We start from the raw sequence: 12246 nt of genomic DNA, 5'->3' as shown, positions 1-12246 counted from the left end.
CCATCAGACTTCACAGAATTCGTTTTCAGTCTTTAAGGGAATTGCCACAATGAAGTTTGTTATGCTTTTAGATGGGACTAATTGAAGTAGCGCCCTGACCTGGATACCCCAGGCCATCTCAACAGATCTCCGAAGCTAAGCAGGGTCAGCCCTAGCTAGTATTCGGATGGGAGACCTCCAAGGAATACCAGGGTCGTGATGAAGAGGCAGGCAAGGGCAAACCACCTCTGAACATCTCTTGCCTTGAAAATGCTATGGGGTCGCCGTAAGTCAGGTGTGGCTTGATGGCGCGTGTGCACACACACACACACACACAATTGAAGACTAGCCCAAGCTTGTCAGAACTTGGAAGCTAAGCAGGGTTAGTACTTGGATGGGAGACCACCAAGGAAGCCCAGGGTTGTGACACAGTGGTAGGCGATGGCAAACTACCACTGCTCATCTCTTGACCTGAAAACTCTATGGGTCCCAAAAGTCAGTTGGGACTTGACGACACTTAATTATTATTTGATGTGCATTGCATCCCAAATTAACCATGTGATCATGGCAGGTTGGACACATCGGGTGGTTTGTACAGAGAAGCAGGGCCTTCCTTCCTTCCTTCCTTCCTTCCTTCCTTCCTCTCAATTTCAAAAACTGGAATACTTTTGATCAGGGCTATTTTTGGGCAGGAACGCACAGGAACGGAGTTCCGGCTGGCTTCAGAGTTGGCCATACCCACTACAGCCAAAACCTCTGTGTGGGAGGCTACAGAGGAAGGCCTGGAGAGTGACACACACCCCCGGCGACTCCGAGGCCAGCAGGCCAGGGGGTCCCTGGAAGGATTAAATGCCTCCCCGTGCCTTCCCCGGCCTGTCCAAGGGTTGGCTTGGCTGGGCTCCCCGCAGCCGCGGGGTGCCCAGACAAGCCAAAGGAAGGCATGGGGTATGTGGCCTAATATGCTAATGTGTTTCTTCTGGTGGGTGTGGCCTATTATGCTAATGAGTTCCTGCTGGGCTTTTTCTACCAAAAAAGCCCTGCTTTTGATCCTACTTATTAGGATCATTAGGATTATAAGTACAGTTTGAGTGTCCCTGACGAAACATAGTGGGGAGAGAAATTATCTGAAGACTCCTTATATGATAGGAGACCCGTGTGGTACAGGGATTAGTGTGTTCCAAGGACAGAAGAGACTCGGGTTCCGAGCCATAAAACTGCAGACCACTCATTCTCTCTCAGCCTAACCTGTTTCCTGCAAGTTTTGTGTGGACAAAATGGAGGAAGAGTGAAATATGTGCATAGCCTGAGTTCCATGGAGGACGAGTAGGACGGAAATCTGATAAGGAGAAAGTAAGAAAAGAACCAGACAAACAATGGCAGGTCAGCTTTTTTAAAAATGGAAGATGGTATCCAGATCTGACTGTAGCATAGATGGCTGTCATGACCTCATCCAGTAATTTATGAGGTTACTACTGAAAATTCTGCCCTGCATCATACGGCATTTCGCATTGGCGGTCACCCTGAAGAAGGTGGGTGAGTGAGAGAGAGAGATTGTGAAGGGGGGGGGGAGGATACAAACAAAAGTGAGGGCTTGTTTGAACATTGGCCAGGGCCGGGGGATTACCAAAGCAAAAACACAGTAATACAATTTTGTCTGAAACACACTAAGGAATCTTATCTGATAATCTAATTGGAAATAATGAAATACAATTTTAAACATAAGGATATTTCCATCAGAGAGGCCAGCTTAGTGTAGTGGTTAAGAGTATTGCTCCTTCTAAGCTGTGGAGTCTTGTGAGCAAAAATTCCATTTTGTGAGCGACTGGCATTAAAGTTGTGAGGGAGCGATTTGGCTACTGCATACATTAGTTTGCTCTGGAGCCATCCTTCCTGAGCGAAGACAAAAATGTGTGAGCCGGAAGCTAAAAAACGGAGAGCTAGCTCACACAAACTCAGCTTAGAGGGAACACTGGTTAAGAGTGTCAGACTTCTGGGAGACCCAGGTTTGAATCCCTACTCATGCCACAGAAGCTCATTGGGTGACCTTGGGCCAGTCACACACTCTCAGCCTGACCTAGCTCATGTGGTTGTTGTGAAGATAAAATGGAGGAGAGGAGAACAATTTATGATGCTTTGGGTCCCCAATGGGGGGAAAGGTGGGGTACAAATGAATTAAATAGCCAAAGGGGTTAGGATGTGATTTTTGTGGATTTTCGTCCTCCCAGTTCAGGCCCTCCATTTGACCCCCATGCTGTCCCTTGGGGTTCCCTGGCCCCCCAGGAGCACTGTTTGGGGGAGCGTTTCAGGTTTCAGAAGGATGGAGGGGAGGAGGCAGGAAAGATCTACTTTGCAGGAAATATTTGGAGAGATGTAATTATGTAAAATTCACAAGAAATCAAGGGAAGTACAGAGACCAATCTCGGAATATCAATCATTGACAATTTCCCTAGTTTGGTTAAAACTAATTAACACCTGTAATTGCTGAGGAGTCCAAAGTTTGACCAGGGGCTTGTCTGCATGCTTGACCTACTCCTAATTTTCTTGGAAGTCAATTCACAAGAACTGGAATCAGTTTGGGCATGGTTCTTCTGCACTTCTTACCTCCTGCAATTTCACAGTTGTGGGGTCAGAGAGAGTACTGTTGTCATCAGTGTTGCCACAGCACCTTCCCTTTTTATTTTTTGTGCATGCTTATATTGATATATCAATATACTGTTGCATGAGGAAATCAGGGCCAGAACCAATGAAAAGAACCATGTGGAAAAGCCCTAAGATGGTGATTTAAAGATTTTATTATAGAAATAAATATGCAGTAAAAATTTTATTATATACCAACATCTACCAAACTCCAAAGATATCAAATAATGGAACCACGTTATACACCACACACCAATACAATTCAATAACCAGTGAATGCTGGAGAGTCAACAAATTGGTTGATAACTTTTCTCCACATCTGGCAGAGCCCCCCTCTTACTCCGGCCCATCAGGACAAAACATTTGACATGGTGAGCAAGATTGTTGTCAGACATATTAATTAAGATCCAGGTCTTGCCTGTAGAGAGATCATAACTTCAACAACACCACGCAAGCGGAGAAGTTTAATAATTTTAAATCTTCTGGCAGCAGCCTTTGTTAAGTTCTGGAAAGAGCAAACTTTACCAGATATGCAGGCAATGATTAAGGAAAGTGTAGAATAAATGAATATATTAACAGCAAGTAAGTGTCTAAGGCCCTGACCTGAAATGGCCCAGGCTAGCATAATCCCATATGACCTCAGAAGCTAAGCAGGGTTGGCCCTGGTCAGTATTTGGATGGGAGACCACTAAAGAAGTCCTGGGTCGCTATGCAGAGGCAGGCAACGGCAAACGACCTGCCTCGAAAACCCTATGGGGTTACCCCAAGTTGGCTGTGGTTTGATGGCACTTTCTTCCCACCCCCAAGTATCTAAGAGAAAAGAAACCTCACAAGGCAAGAAATACTTATATAACAGCGGCAGGTGTTTGTTTGTTTGTTTGTTATGGGAATCTTGCTAACGGACTAATGTGCACAGCAAGAAGCTTTTATAATATATGTAGTATACCAGGAGTCCGAGCACCATGGTACCCTCAAATACCTTTCCTGGTGCCTGCCGAGTGGTTTTAGAAAGTGGGTAGGACCAGGTGATCTGCCCAGTAGAGCTTCTGATGAAGATCTGATAGGCTATGTGTAATGATCTCATGTTTTGGTGTGTGCGTTTCTTTAAATGTTTAGTGTGACTGCAGTAATGTAAGGAAAGTGAGAGGGAGACAAGTGTGATGTGATTGGGTGATGACTGAGAGTTTGAGAGGAGAGATGTCTCTGAGGTGATTCAGGGTTCTTGAAGAGACAAGTGTGGAGAGTTTTGTGAGAGAGTCTGTATGGCAGAAGAAGCAACTTGAGGCTATCCTATGCGGATAAGACAAATGGTTTATCTTGTGGGCCTAAAACGGAGAATTTAGCCTGTGTGGCTATATATGAGAGAGAGAGAGCTTAGACTGAGTGTCTAAGGCTGTCAGAGTGGAGTTTTGGTGTTTGAGAGACTGTGTGTGATGCCAAGCTTTGCCAGTTATATTTACAAGTTCCTTTCTTCAATAACAGTTCAAAAATACCCAGAAACTTATTTTGTTCTTTGATAAATAAATCATTACTTGTTTAAACTTCTCCCAGCAATCAGAACAGTCCTTCCTCAGGGCCACATAGTCCTCTGAAGCGCCCAGACCCTGGGTCATTCTACCAAAATAGATATATTTGGAATTTTTAATTCCTGGTGGCAGCAGAAAATCTACTCAGTTCCAATGCCCCCTCTAAGCTGTGGAGTCTTGTGAGCAAAAATTCTACTTTGTGAGCTACTGGCATTAAAGCTGTGAGCGAGCGATTTGGTTACTGCATAAATTAGTTTGCTCTGGAGCCTTCCTTCCTGAGCTGAGACAAAAATGTGTGAGCCGGAGGCTAAAAAAACTGTGAGCTAGCTCACACTAAACTCAGCTTAGAGGGAATCCTGCTCAGTTCATGTACATAGTGTGTTTTAAACTAGAAACCGTCCCTCCAATAAGGAGGACGCCACACCATGCATATTAAAGTAATGCGGTTTTGGTGGCAACTGCTACCACAGTGTTGGTTTTATTTTCTCTCATTATTCTTTCCCCCTGTATTTTAAAAAAATTACTCCTTTCATTCCCTGCATTTGGGCTTCCTCTGTATGTACATGTGTGTCTGGCTGGCTCTGTAACTCATGGTGGCCAATTTGTGGTGGGCAGCACCCACCACCTTGTTTCAGAACCACAAGGGTACCCAGGGGCTCAAAAACAGTTGTGGACACCTGCAGGAGACTATGTACCATCTGTAGAATAACTCAACTCCATTCTCCACAGTCCTAACTTTAAGAGTAAACTTGATCATATTTTACATTCATTTATTTAAAACATTATGTTTTACTTCTCTCCCCCAATGGCGACTGAAAGTGTTTTACAACACCACTTCCCCTCCCCCGTTTCGTCCTGACGCCAACCCTGTGAGGTTGGTGAGGCGGAGAGAGAGTGACAGGCCCAGGGCCATGCCACCCAGTGGCCTTCCGTGGCAGAGTGGAGAGTTTCAGATTGGTAACTGACATATTGCGGTATGTACTTGCTTTAATGATATATCAGTTACCATGTTTCTTTCTCCAACCTAATTAGCCTCTGGGAGGATATTTTCGTTCTCAGTTTACTTCCAGTTTGTCTTTTTTTAGGCTTTTAATTAACAAACTCCAGGAGCGACGCGAGTGAGCGTCTATTCGGTTTGACGCATGCATGGATCTCCTCGGAAAGATGGAGTACTTGACACAGAGAGTACTCCATCTTTCTGTGTTATACCTCTGAGGATGTCAGTCACAGCTGCTGGTGAAACGTCAGGTACTACATTGCCAAGACCACAGCCATACAGCCCGGAAAATCTACAACAACTAATTCCATGGTGACTTGGGGGGTGGAGCAGGTGTTGCCAATCTCCCAGTGGGGCCTTGAGATTTTCTGGAATCACAACTGATTCAGTTCACCTGGAGGAAACAGCAGCTTTGGAAGGTGGACTCTATGGCATTTTACCCCACTGATGTCCCACCCTTCCCCAGCTCAGCCTCCAACCCCAAATCTCCAGGAATTTTCCAGCCCAGGGTTGGCAACCCTAGACTGTGGGGGAATGGCACCCGTGAGAGGCTGGCAAGGCAGTATGATGCTGATCTGGGTGGGGCCTGCAAAAACACACGCCTTCCCATCAATGCTCCCCCTAAGATGTGGAGTCTTGTGAGCAAAAATTCTACTGTGTGAGCAACTGGCATTGAAGTTGTGAGCGAGTGATTTGGCTACTGCATAAAATAGTTTGCTCTGGAGCCATCCTTCCTGAGCTAAGACAAAAATGTGTGAGCCGGAGGCTAAAAAACTGTGAGCTAGCTTACACTAACTCACCTTAGAGGGAACACTGCTCTGGAGCCATCCTTCCTCAGCTAAACAAAAATGTGTGAGCCGGAGGCTAAAAAACTGTGAGCTAGCTCACACTGACTCAGCTTAGAGGGAACACAGCTTCCCATCTACGGTGTACGCAACAGCACTTTAACTGCAATCTTTCCCAGCAGAGCATATAAAAATGGGTTTGGGAATGATCACAGCAAGCCAGGGGGGAAACACAAGAAAGAGGATGATTAGGGGACAACCCTGTATGGGTGCTCCAAAGCACCCCACTCCAGTTTAGACACAAAGCCGGAGCAAAACTTCCATGTGGAAGTTGCTGCGCTCACGCTTAATGTTTCATACCTCTTACATATCAGATCCGAACAGAAACATATGATTCCTGCACAGAATATTTCTGTTTCTGACAGGTTGGAAAACACTGCTCTTTTTGACAGCTTCTGCCCTGAAAATCTCATTGTCTCTATGGTGCTAGGGGACCTGAATCTAACTGCTCTTTTCCTTATGAGTGGAACGGTGAACTTGATAACAATTTGGTAGGACCCTCAGGGGGCCACTAAAATTCTTTGCAAGGGGGGGGGAAATGGATGAAATTGGCTCCCACTTGGCCATCTCTACTGTAACAGGCAGTCCACTTGAGGTGGGTTCTGCATTTCTGTGAATGAACAAAGAATTCAGCTTCCCAGAGAATGGGCTGTAAAGTAACACCATGCCAGCAATAAAGTTAAGTGAATTGCCTCCTTGCATTCCTCAGGCGATAAACGCAAGAATAGTACTTAACACCATAGCCCAAAGAAACTGCTCTCAGGTATTTATAAACATGTAATAAAAAAATCCCCTGACCTGGGTAGTCCAGACTAGCCCGATCTCATGCATCTTGGAAGCTAAGCAGAGTTGGCCGTGGTTAGTATTAGGAAGGGAGACCACCAAGGAATACCAGGGGCTCTACACAGAGGCCAGCAATGGTAATCTACTTTCAAACATCTCTTGTCTTGAAAACCCCATGGGGCCGCCATAAATCAGCTGTGACTCAGTGGCATTAATAATAATAATAAATTAATGTTAATACATGGATTGCAATGGCAAACTACTTTTGAACATCTCTTGCCTTGAAAACCCCATGGGTTCACCATAAGTCAGCTGTGACTCAATGGTAATAATAATAATGATAATGATAATAATAAGTTATGCTAATTAGCGTTAATACAAGGGTACAAGTGGTTTGCATCATGCTTGAGAAATGGAATTGGGGTCAGATGCAGAAGCTTGAGCTCAGGGAGGCTGTTCGGAAGAAACCTTTCCTTAAATCAATTTATGTTAAAAGAAAACTCCTTGGAACTATTATACAAGTGGTGCTTTATACCTGTAAAACTTATGTACATAAATAAAACATTTTAGACTGGTATTGATGATGCCATAATAATATTGCTACCTATTTTCATACGTGGTAGAGCTGCCAAAAATGGGGGGTAGAGTTGAAATATTATTTTAATAAAACACTGAAATTAGATTTAATACCTGATCCAAAAATGGCTTTAGAAGAAAATAAGAAATTAGCATACAAATCATTAGTAAAAAATATATATATAACAGTGAGAGTCATCATATTACAACACTGGAAATCTTCGACAAAAATCATTATTAGTATATTGCAGGCCTCGGTTCCTGCCGGAGCGCACTGGAGCACCGCTCTGCCAGTCAGGAGCCCAGGGGGCGGGCACATAAGCCCCGCCCCCTGCTCTCACCAGCCATCAGTTGGGCAACTGTGGGGGGGGCGAAACGTTTCCCCGCCTCCCTGAGCCCTGGGGTGGTGGCCTTGGACTCGTAGGGGCAAATTCCGCCTCTCGTGCGAGAGATCATTCTGGCTCCCCCAACTCTCCTTCGGGGCTTCTTAAAAAATTATGGCCCCCGCCGCTGTTCTCGGAGGCAGCGGGGGTGGGTGGGTGGGCGAAACGTTCTCCTGCCTCCTTGAGCCCCGGGATGGTGGCCCGACGCGGGGGGGGGGGGGGGGGCGCGGGGGAAACGTTCTCCTGCCCCCCTGAGCCCCTTGGTGGCCTTGGACTCTTAGGGGCAAATTCCACCTCTCGCGTGTGATGTCGGAGTGGCGTTGCCGCTCGGACATCACACGCAAGAGGCCATTCTGGCTCCCCCAGCTCTCGGGAGGGGCTCTTTAAAAAGGTATGGCCGCCGCCGCTGTCCCCTATGGCCTCTCCATTGTTCTCTATGGTGGAAAAAAAGTAACTTGTCAAAGCTGCAAAACCAAATGTATGGTAATAATTGTAAACTTTTCACACACACTCCTTCTCCCCCTTAATTTCTTTATTGTTTCACAATTGCCTTTTTGGTTATGGGCTTCTGTTCGTTTGTTGTGTTTTGTTAATGTATGATAATGTATAATTTAAAAAAAAAACAAAAACACCACTTTCCATTCTTTTTTTAAAAAGTTTGTAATAATCAGCCTGATGGAGAGTTCTGGTGAGCTCAAAAGTTCGCACAAAGTTTTGTGTCAATTTGGTGGGTCCTAATAAAAGGTGTTACGTGGACTGAGCCCTGTCTATTGCCCTCCATGGGAAACGCCTGCCGTTTTGTTCTCAGAGAAGCACCTGTCCATCGGAATCAGATCCTCGGCTCTCTCAGTGCAATCAGTCTCTCAGGGCTATTTCAAGATAAAACAAGATAACATCTTCACTGGAAAATGTGTGGGAAACAAGAGTGATGAAACAGCGGTAGTTATCAAGAGAGTACAAAAAACAAAAGCCATGTAATATTATGTACCTTTTGTTTGGGGCTTTTGTTTTGTACCAATGGATTACTTGTAAGCTTTTTCTCAAAAGACTGATTAATGTATTTATGACAAAATCCCTCCTATTTATAGATGTGTGTACTTTTTTTGTTTGTTTGTTTGCTGTCAATTCACAACTGACTTATGGCAACCCCCATAGGGTTTTCAAGGCAAGAGAAGGTCAGCGGTGGTTTGCCATTGCCTGTCTCTGCGTCATGGCCCTGGCATTCCTTGGTGGTCTCCTATCCAAATACTGACCAGGGCCAACCCTGACACGATCAGGCTAGCCTTGGCTATCCAGGTCAGGGCAATATGTGTACTTATTCAGCAATAATTGTTACTTGTTTGTAGGGGGAGAGAACAGTTTGTCCTGTTAATCTAAATTATAAAACGCCTGGAAGGTAACCAAGGTAGCTCTGCAGAGGCAGGCAATGGCAAACCACCTCTGACAATCTCTTGTCTTGAAAACCCTAGGGGCCAATTTGGTGCAGTGGTTAAGAGCGCAGACTCTAATCTGGGAGAACCAGGTTTGATTCCCCGCTCCTTCACATGCAGCCAGCTGGCTGACCTTGGGTCAGTCATAAGTTCTTTCAGAGCTGTTCTCTCAAGAGCAGTTCTCTCAGAGCTCTCTCAGTCCCAACTACCTCACAGGGTGTCTGTTGTGGGCAGAGGAAGGGAAGGAAATTATATGCCGCTCTGAGATGCTGAGTGAAGGGCAGGGTATAAATCCAATCTCCTCTTCTTCATAAGGCGGCTGTGATTTGATGGCACTTCACACACAACTGGTTTCCCCCTGAACCAAAACCAAATTGCATGTGAATGGTTGTTATGCTTTGCAGTCAGGCACATGAAAACCCTAAAGTGGTACAGATGGATTACAGTGCGATTCTAAACAGTTATGCCCTTCTAAACCCATTGATGTCTGTGGCCTTAGAAGGGTGTAACTTTATTTAGGACTTCACTGTTAGTTGCCTCTGATTAATCTGGGAGTTTATTTATGCATGTGTAACCCATGCAGTTTTGTAGCTGTTAACAGCATACAGGGATCAGGCGCGCCTGCTTTTGCCAATAGGTAGTGTGGCAATCAACTCCCTTTCCCCCCTTCTATACTTAGGTAATGAGCATGCTCAGTGCTTGTAACCTTCCCTAAAGGAGTCCGGGTATTCCCAGCAGCCAGCAGTTCAGCCTGGCCCAGAAAGAGGCAACATCTTGGGGAGAGGCCTATATAGGCTTTGCTGTGTTAAGGCCTGCCTTGAATTATTGCAGGTAAATGCTGTTAACCAATGTAATTATTAGAGATCCTTTCAAACAAAGGTGAAGTTACTTCTTGGGAAGTTATTAAATGTTGGTTTGGGACTAGTAAGATACTTAATAGTAATTTCATATGCTTGTGAAAATATGTAATTTTATAGTTCCTCATATGCTGTTCCAGTATCTGTGAGCTTCCAACATATGGACCTGCAATATATGTATTATCTATGTGCTTAGTATTTTTTTCTGCTCTGTGCATCCTTGTGGATGCTGAAGATATCTGTACTCAGTAATATCCTGAAGATTCATTGCTATGAAGTAATAGCAACCAACCAGAAGTGAATGAGGATTTATATGAAAACCTCGATGCTTTGTTTATATAAAGAGTTTATTTTAAATGTTAAAGTGCATTGGTTGTATTGCCTCTTTTATGTCTGTGTTTAAGTACATGTGTAGTAACAGTAGTTACATATTCTTAATAACCATTGGTGGGAGTTCCGCTGTCAAAACCGACTGAACCTGCCCACTCTTCCTACAGATATTAGGACCTTGGTGGGGTTACACATGCAATTTCTTTAAGAAAAGAAATGTTCCTTCAAAGACAGCACATGCAAATACTATTTTACCAGAAGAAAAATGGATCATGTCAACTATGCACGAATTACTTACCTGAGGTTTCTCATTCCCAAAACATGTCAATGTGTAATGTAAACACAATTTTGGATACCGCTATATGCAGAGTATGCCCTAACCTGAATGGCTGGCCTGATCTTTTTAGATCTTGGAAGCTGGGAGGTTGGACTAGATGACCCTGGAGACCCCTTCCAACTCTGTGATTCTGTGATTCTAAGTAGGGTTGGTCCTGCCTAGTATTTGGATGGGAGACCTTCAAGGAATACCAGGGTCACGAAACAGAAAGAACTTGGGATATTCATATTGTGAGCACTTGGGATAGTCATCTTGGAGTGGCAGTATTGCATGTATGGACAACGTCCTATCCCCTCTTTGAAAAAGCTTGTTGGAAACGGACGTGTAAAGGCCCGCAGGCTCCATGTCCTTTCTACAGTTTCCATGCATGCATTTTGAAATTGAATTGTTTGAAAGACTTATCTGCTATGTTTTAAAAACAACGAATTAACGTTTTTCAGCACAGGAATACTTTAAATATATTGAATGAGAATGGAAGTGATTATGGACTGAAGATATACATATTAGTCTTTGGAATAGTTTTATGAATAGAGTACATGAATATTAGTATCATTAATAAGTGTTGAATATTTATAATAAATCTCTTGTAATTTGTTCACTCTTTTCATGTGTTTAGCCTTTTCCCGTGAATCTCTCTTTGACTATTTATCTCATTGGCGTATGGGATCAATGCTGGTCCTTCTGCGATAACTAGTGCTTTAGTCTTGCTTTTGTTAAACTCCAGAACATGCCCTCCCCCAATGTTCCCTCTAACTGTGGAGTCTTGTGAGCAAAAATTCTATGTTGTGAGCTACCGGCATTGAAGTTGTGAGTGAGCAGTTTGGCTGCTGCATAAATTAGTTTGCTCTGGAGCCACCCTTCCTGAGCTAAGACAAAAATATGTGAGCCAGAGGCTAAAAAAACTGTGAGCTAGCTCAGACTAACTCAGCTTAGAGGGAACACTGCCCTCCACTATCCTGTTCTTATGTCTCCTGGTGCCAAATGTTCAGAAATTGAGATTAAATCCAGAAAAAAAATCACAATCTGTGGCGTCTGTCCTTTTCTCTTGCTCACTGCCCTTTTATATTGATCTGTTTGTTTTTGGCTTGCCCTAAAGGACAGAGGAAGATACCTCATATCCATAAGTCACTCAGTAGTGTAAATGTTCTATGTACTTAAAAGGGAATGCTTCTTTAGTCAATGACTAATGAAATTGTGGGATTCACTGCCACCAGATGTAGTGATGGCCACAAGTATAGGGTAAAGGTTTCCCTTGCTCGAAAGCCAGTCGAATCCAACTCTAGGGTTGCGGTGCTCATCTCTGTTTCCAAGCTGAAGAGCCAGCACTGTCCGAAGATGTTTCCATGGTCATGTGGCCGCCGTGACTAGACGCCGAGGTGCATGGGACACTGTTACCTTCCCAACGAAGCGGTCCCTATTTACCCACTTGCAATCTCTTGCTTTCGAACTGCTAGGTTGGCAGGAGCTTGGAGACAGACGGGAGCTCACTCCGTCATGCGGCACACTCGGGTCTCGAACTGCTGAACTACTGACCTTCCAGCCTGCAGTTCAGCGTCTTAACCACTG

The sequence above is a fragment of the Gekko japonicus genome, unplaced genomic scaffold (genome assembly GCF_001447785.1).
Source record: "Gekko japonicus isolate JY-2015 unplaced genomic scaffold, Gekko_japonicus_V1.1 scaffold927, whole genome shotgun sequence".
Lineage (NCBI taxonomy): Eukaryota > Metazoa > Chordata > Lepidosauria > Squamata > Gekkonidae > Gekko > Gekko japonicus.
This window is presented reverse-complemented; position numbering follows the sequence as displayed.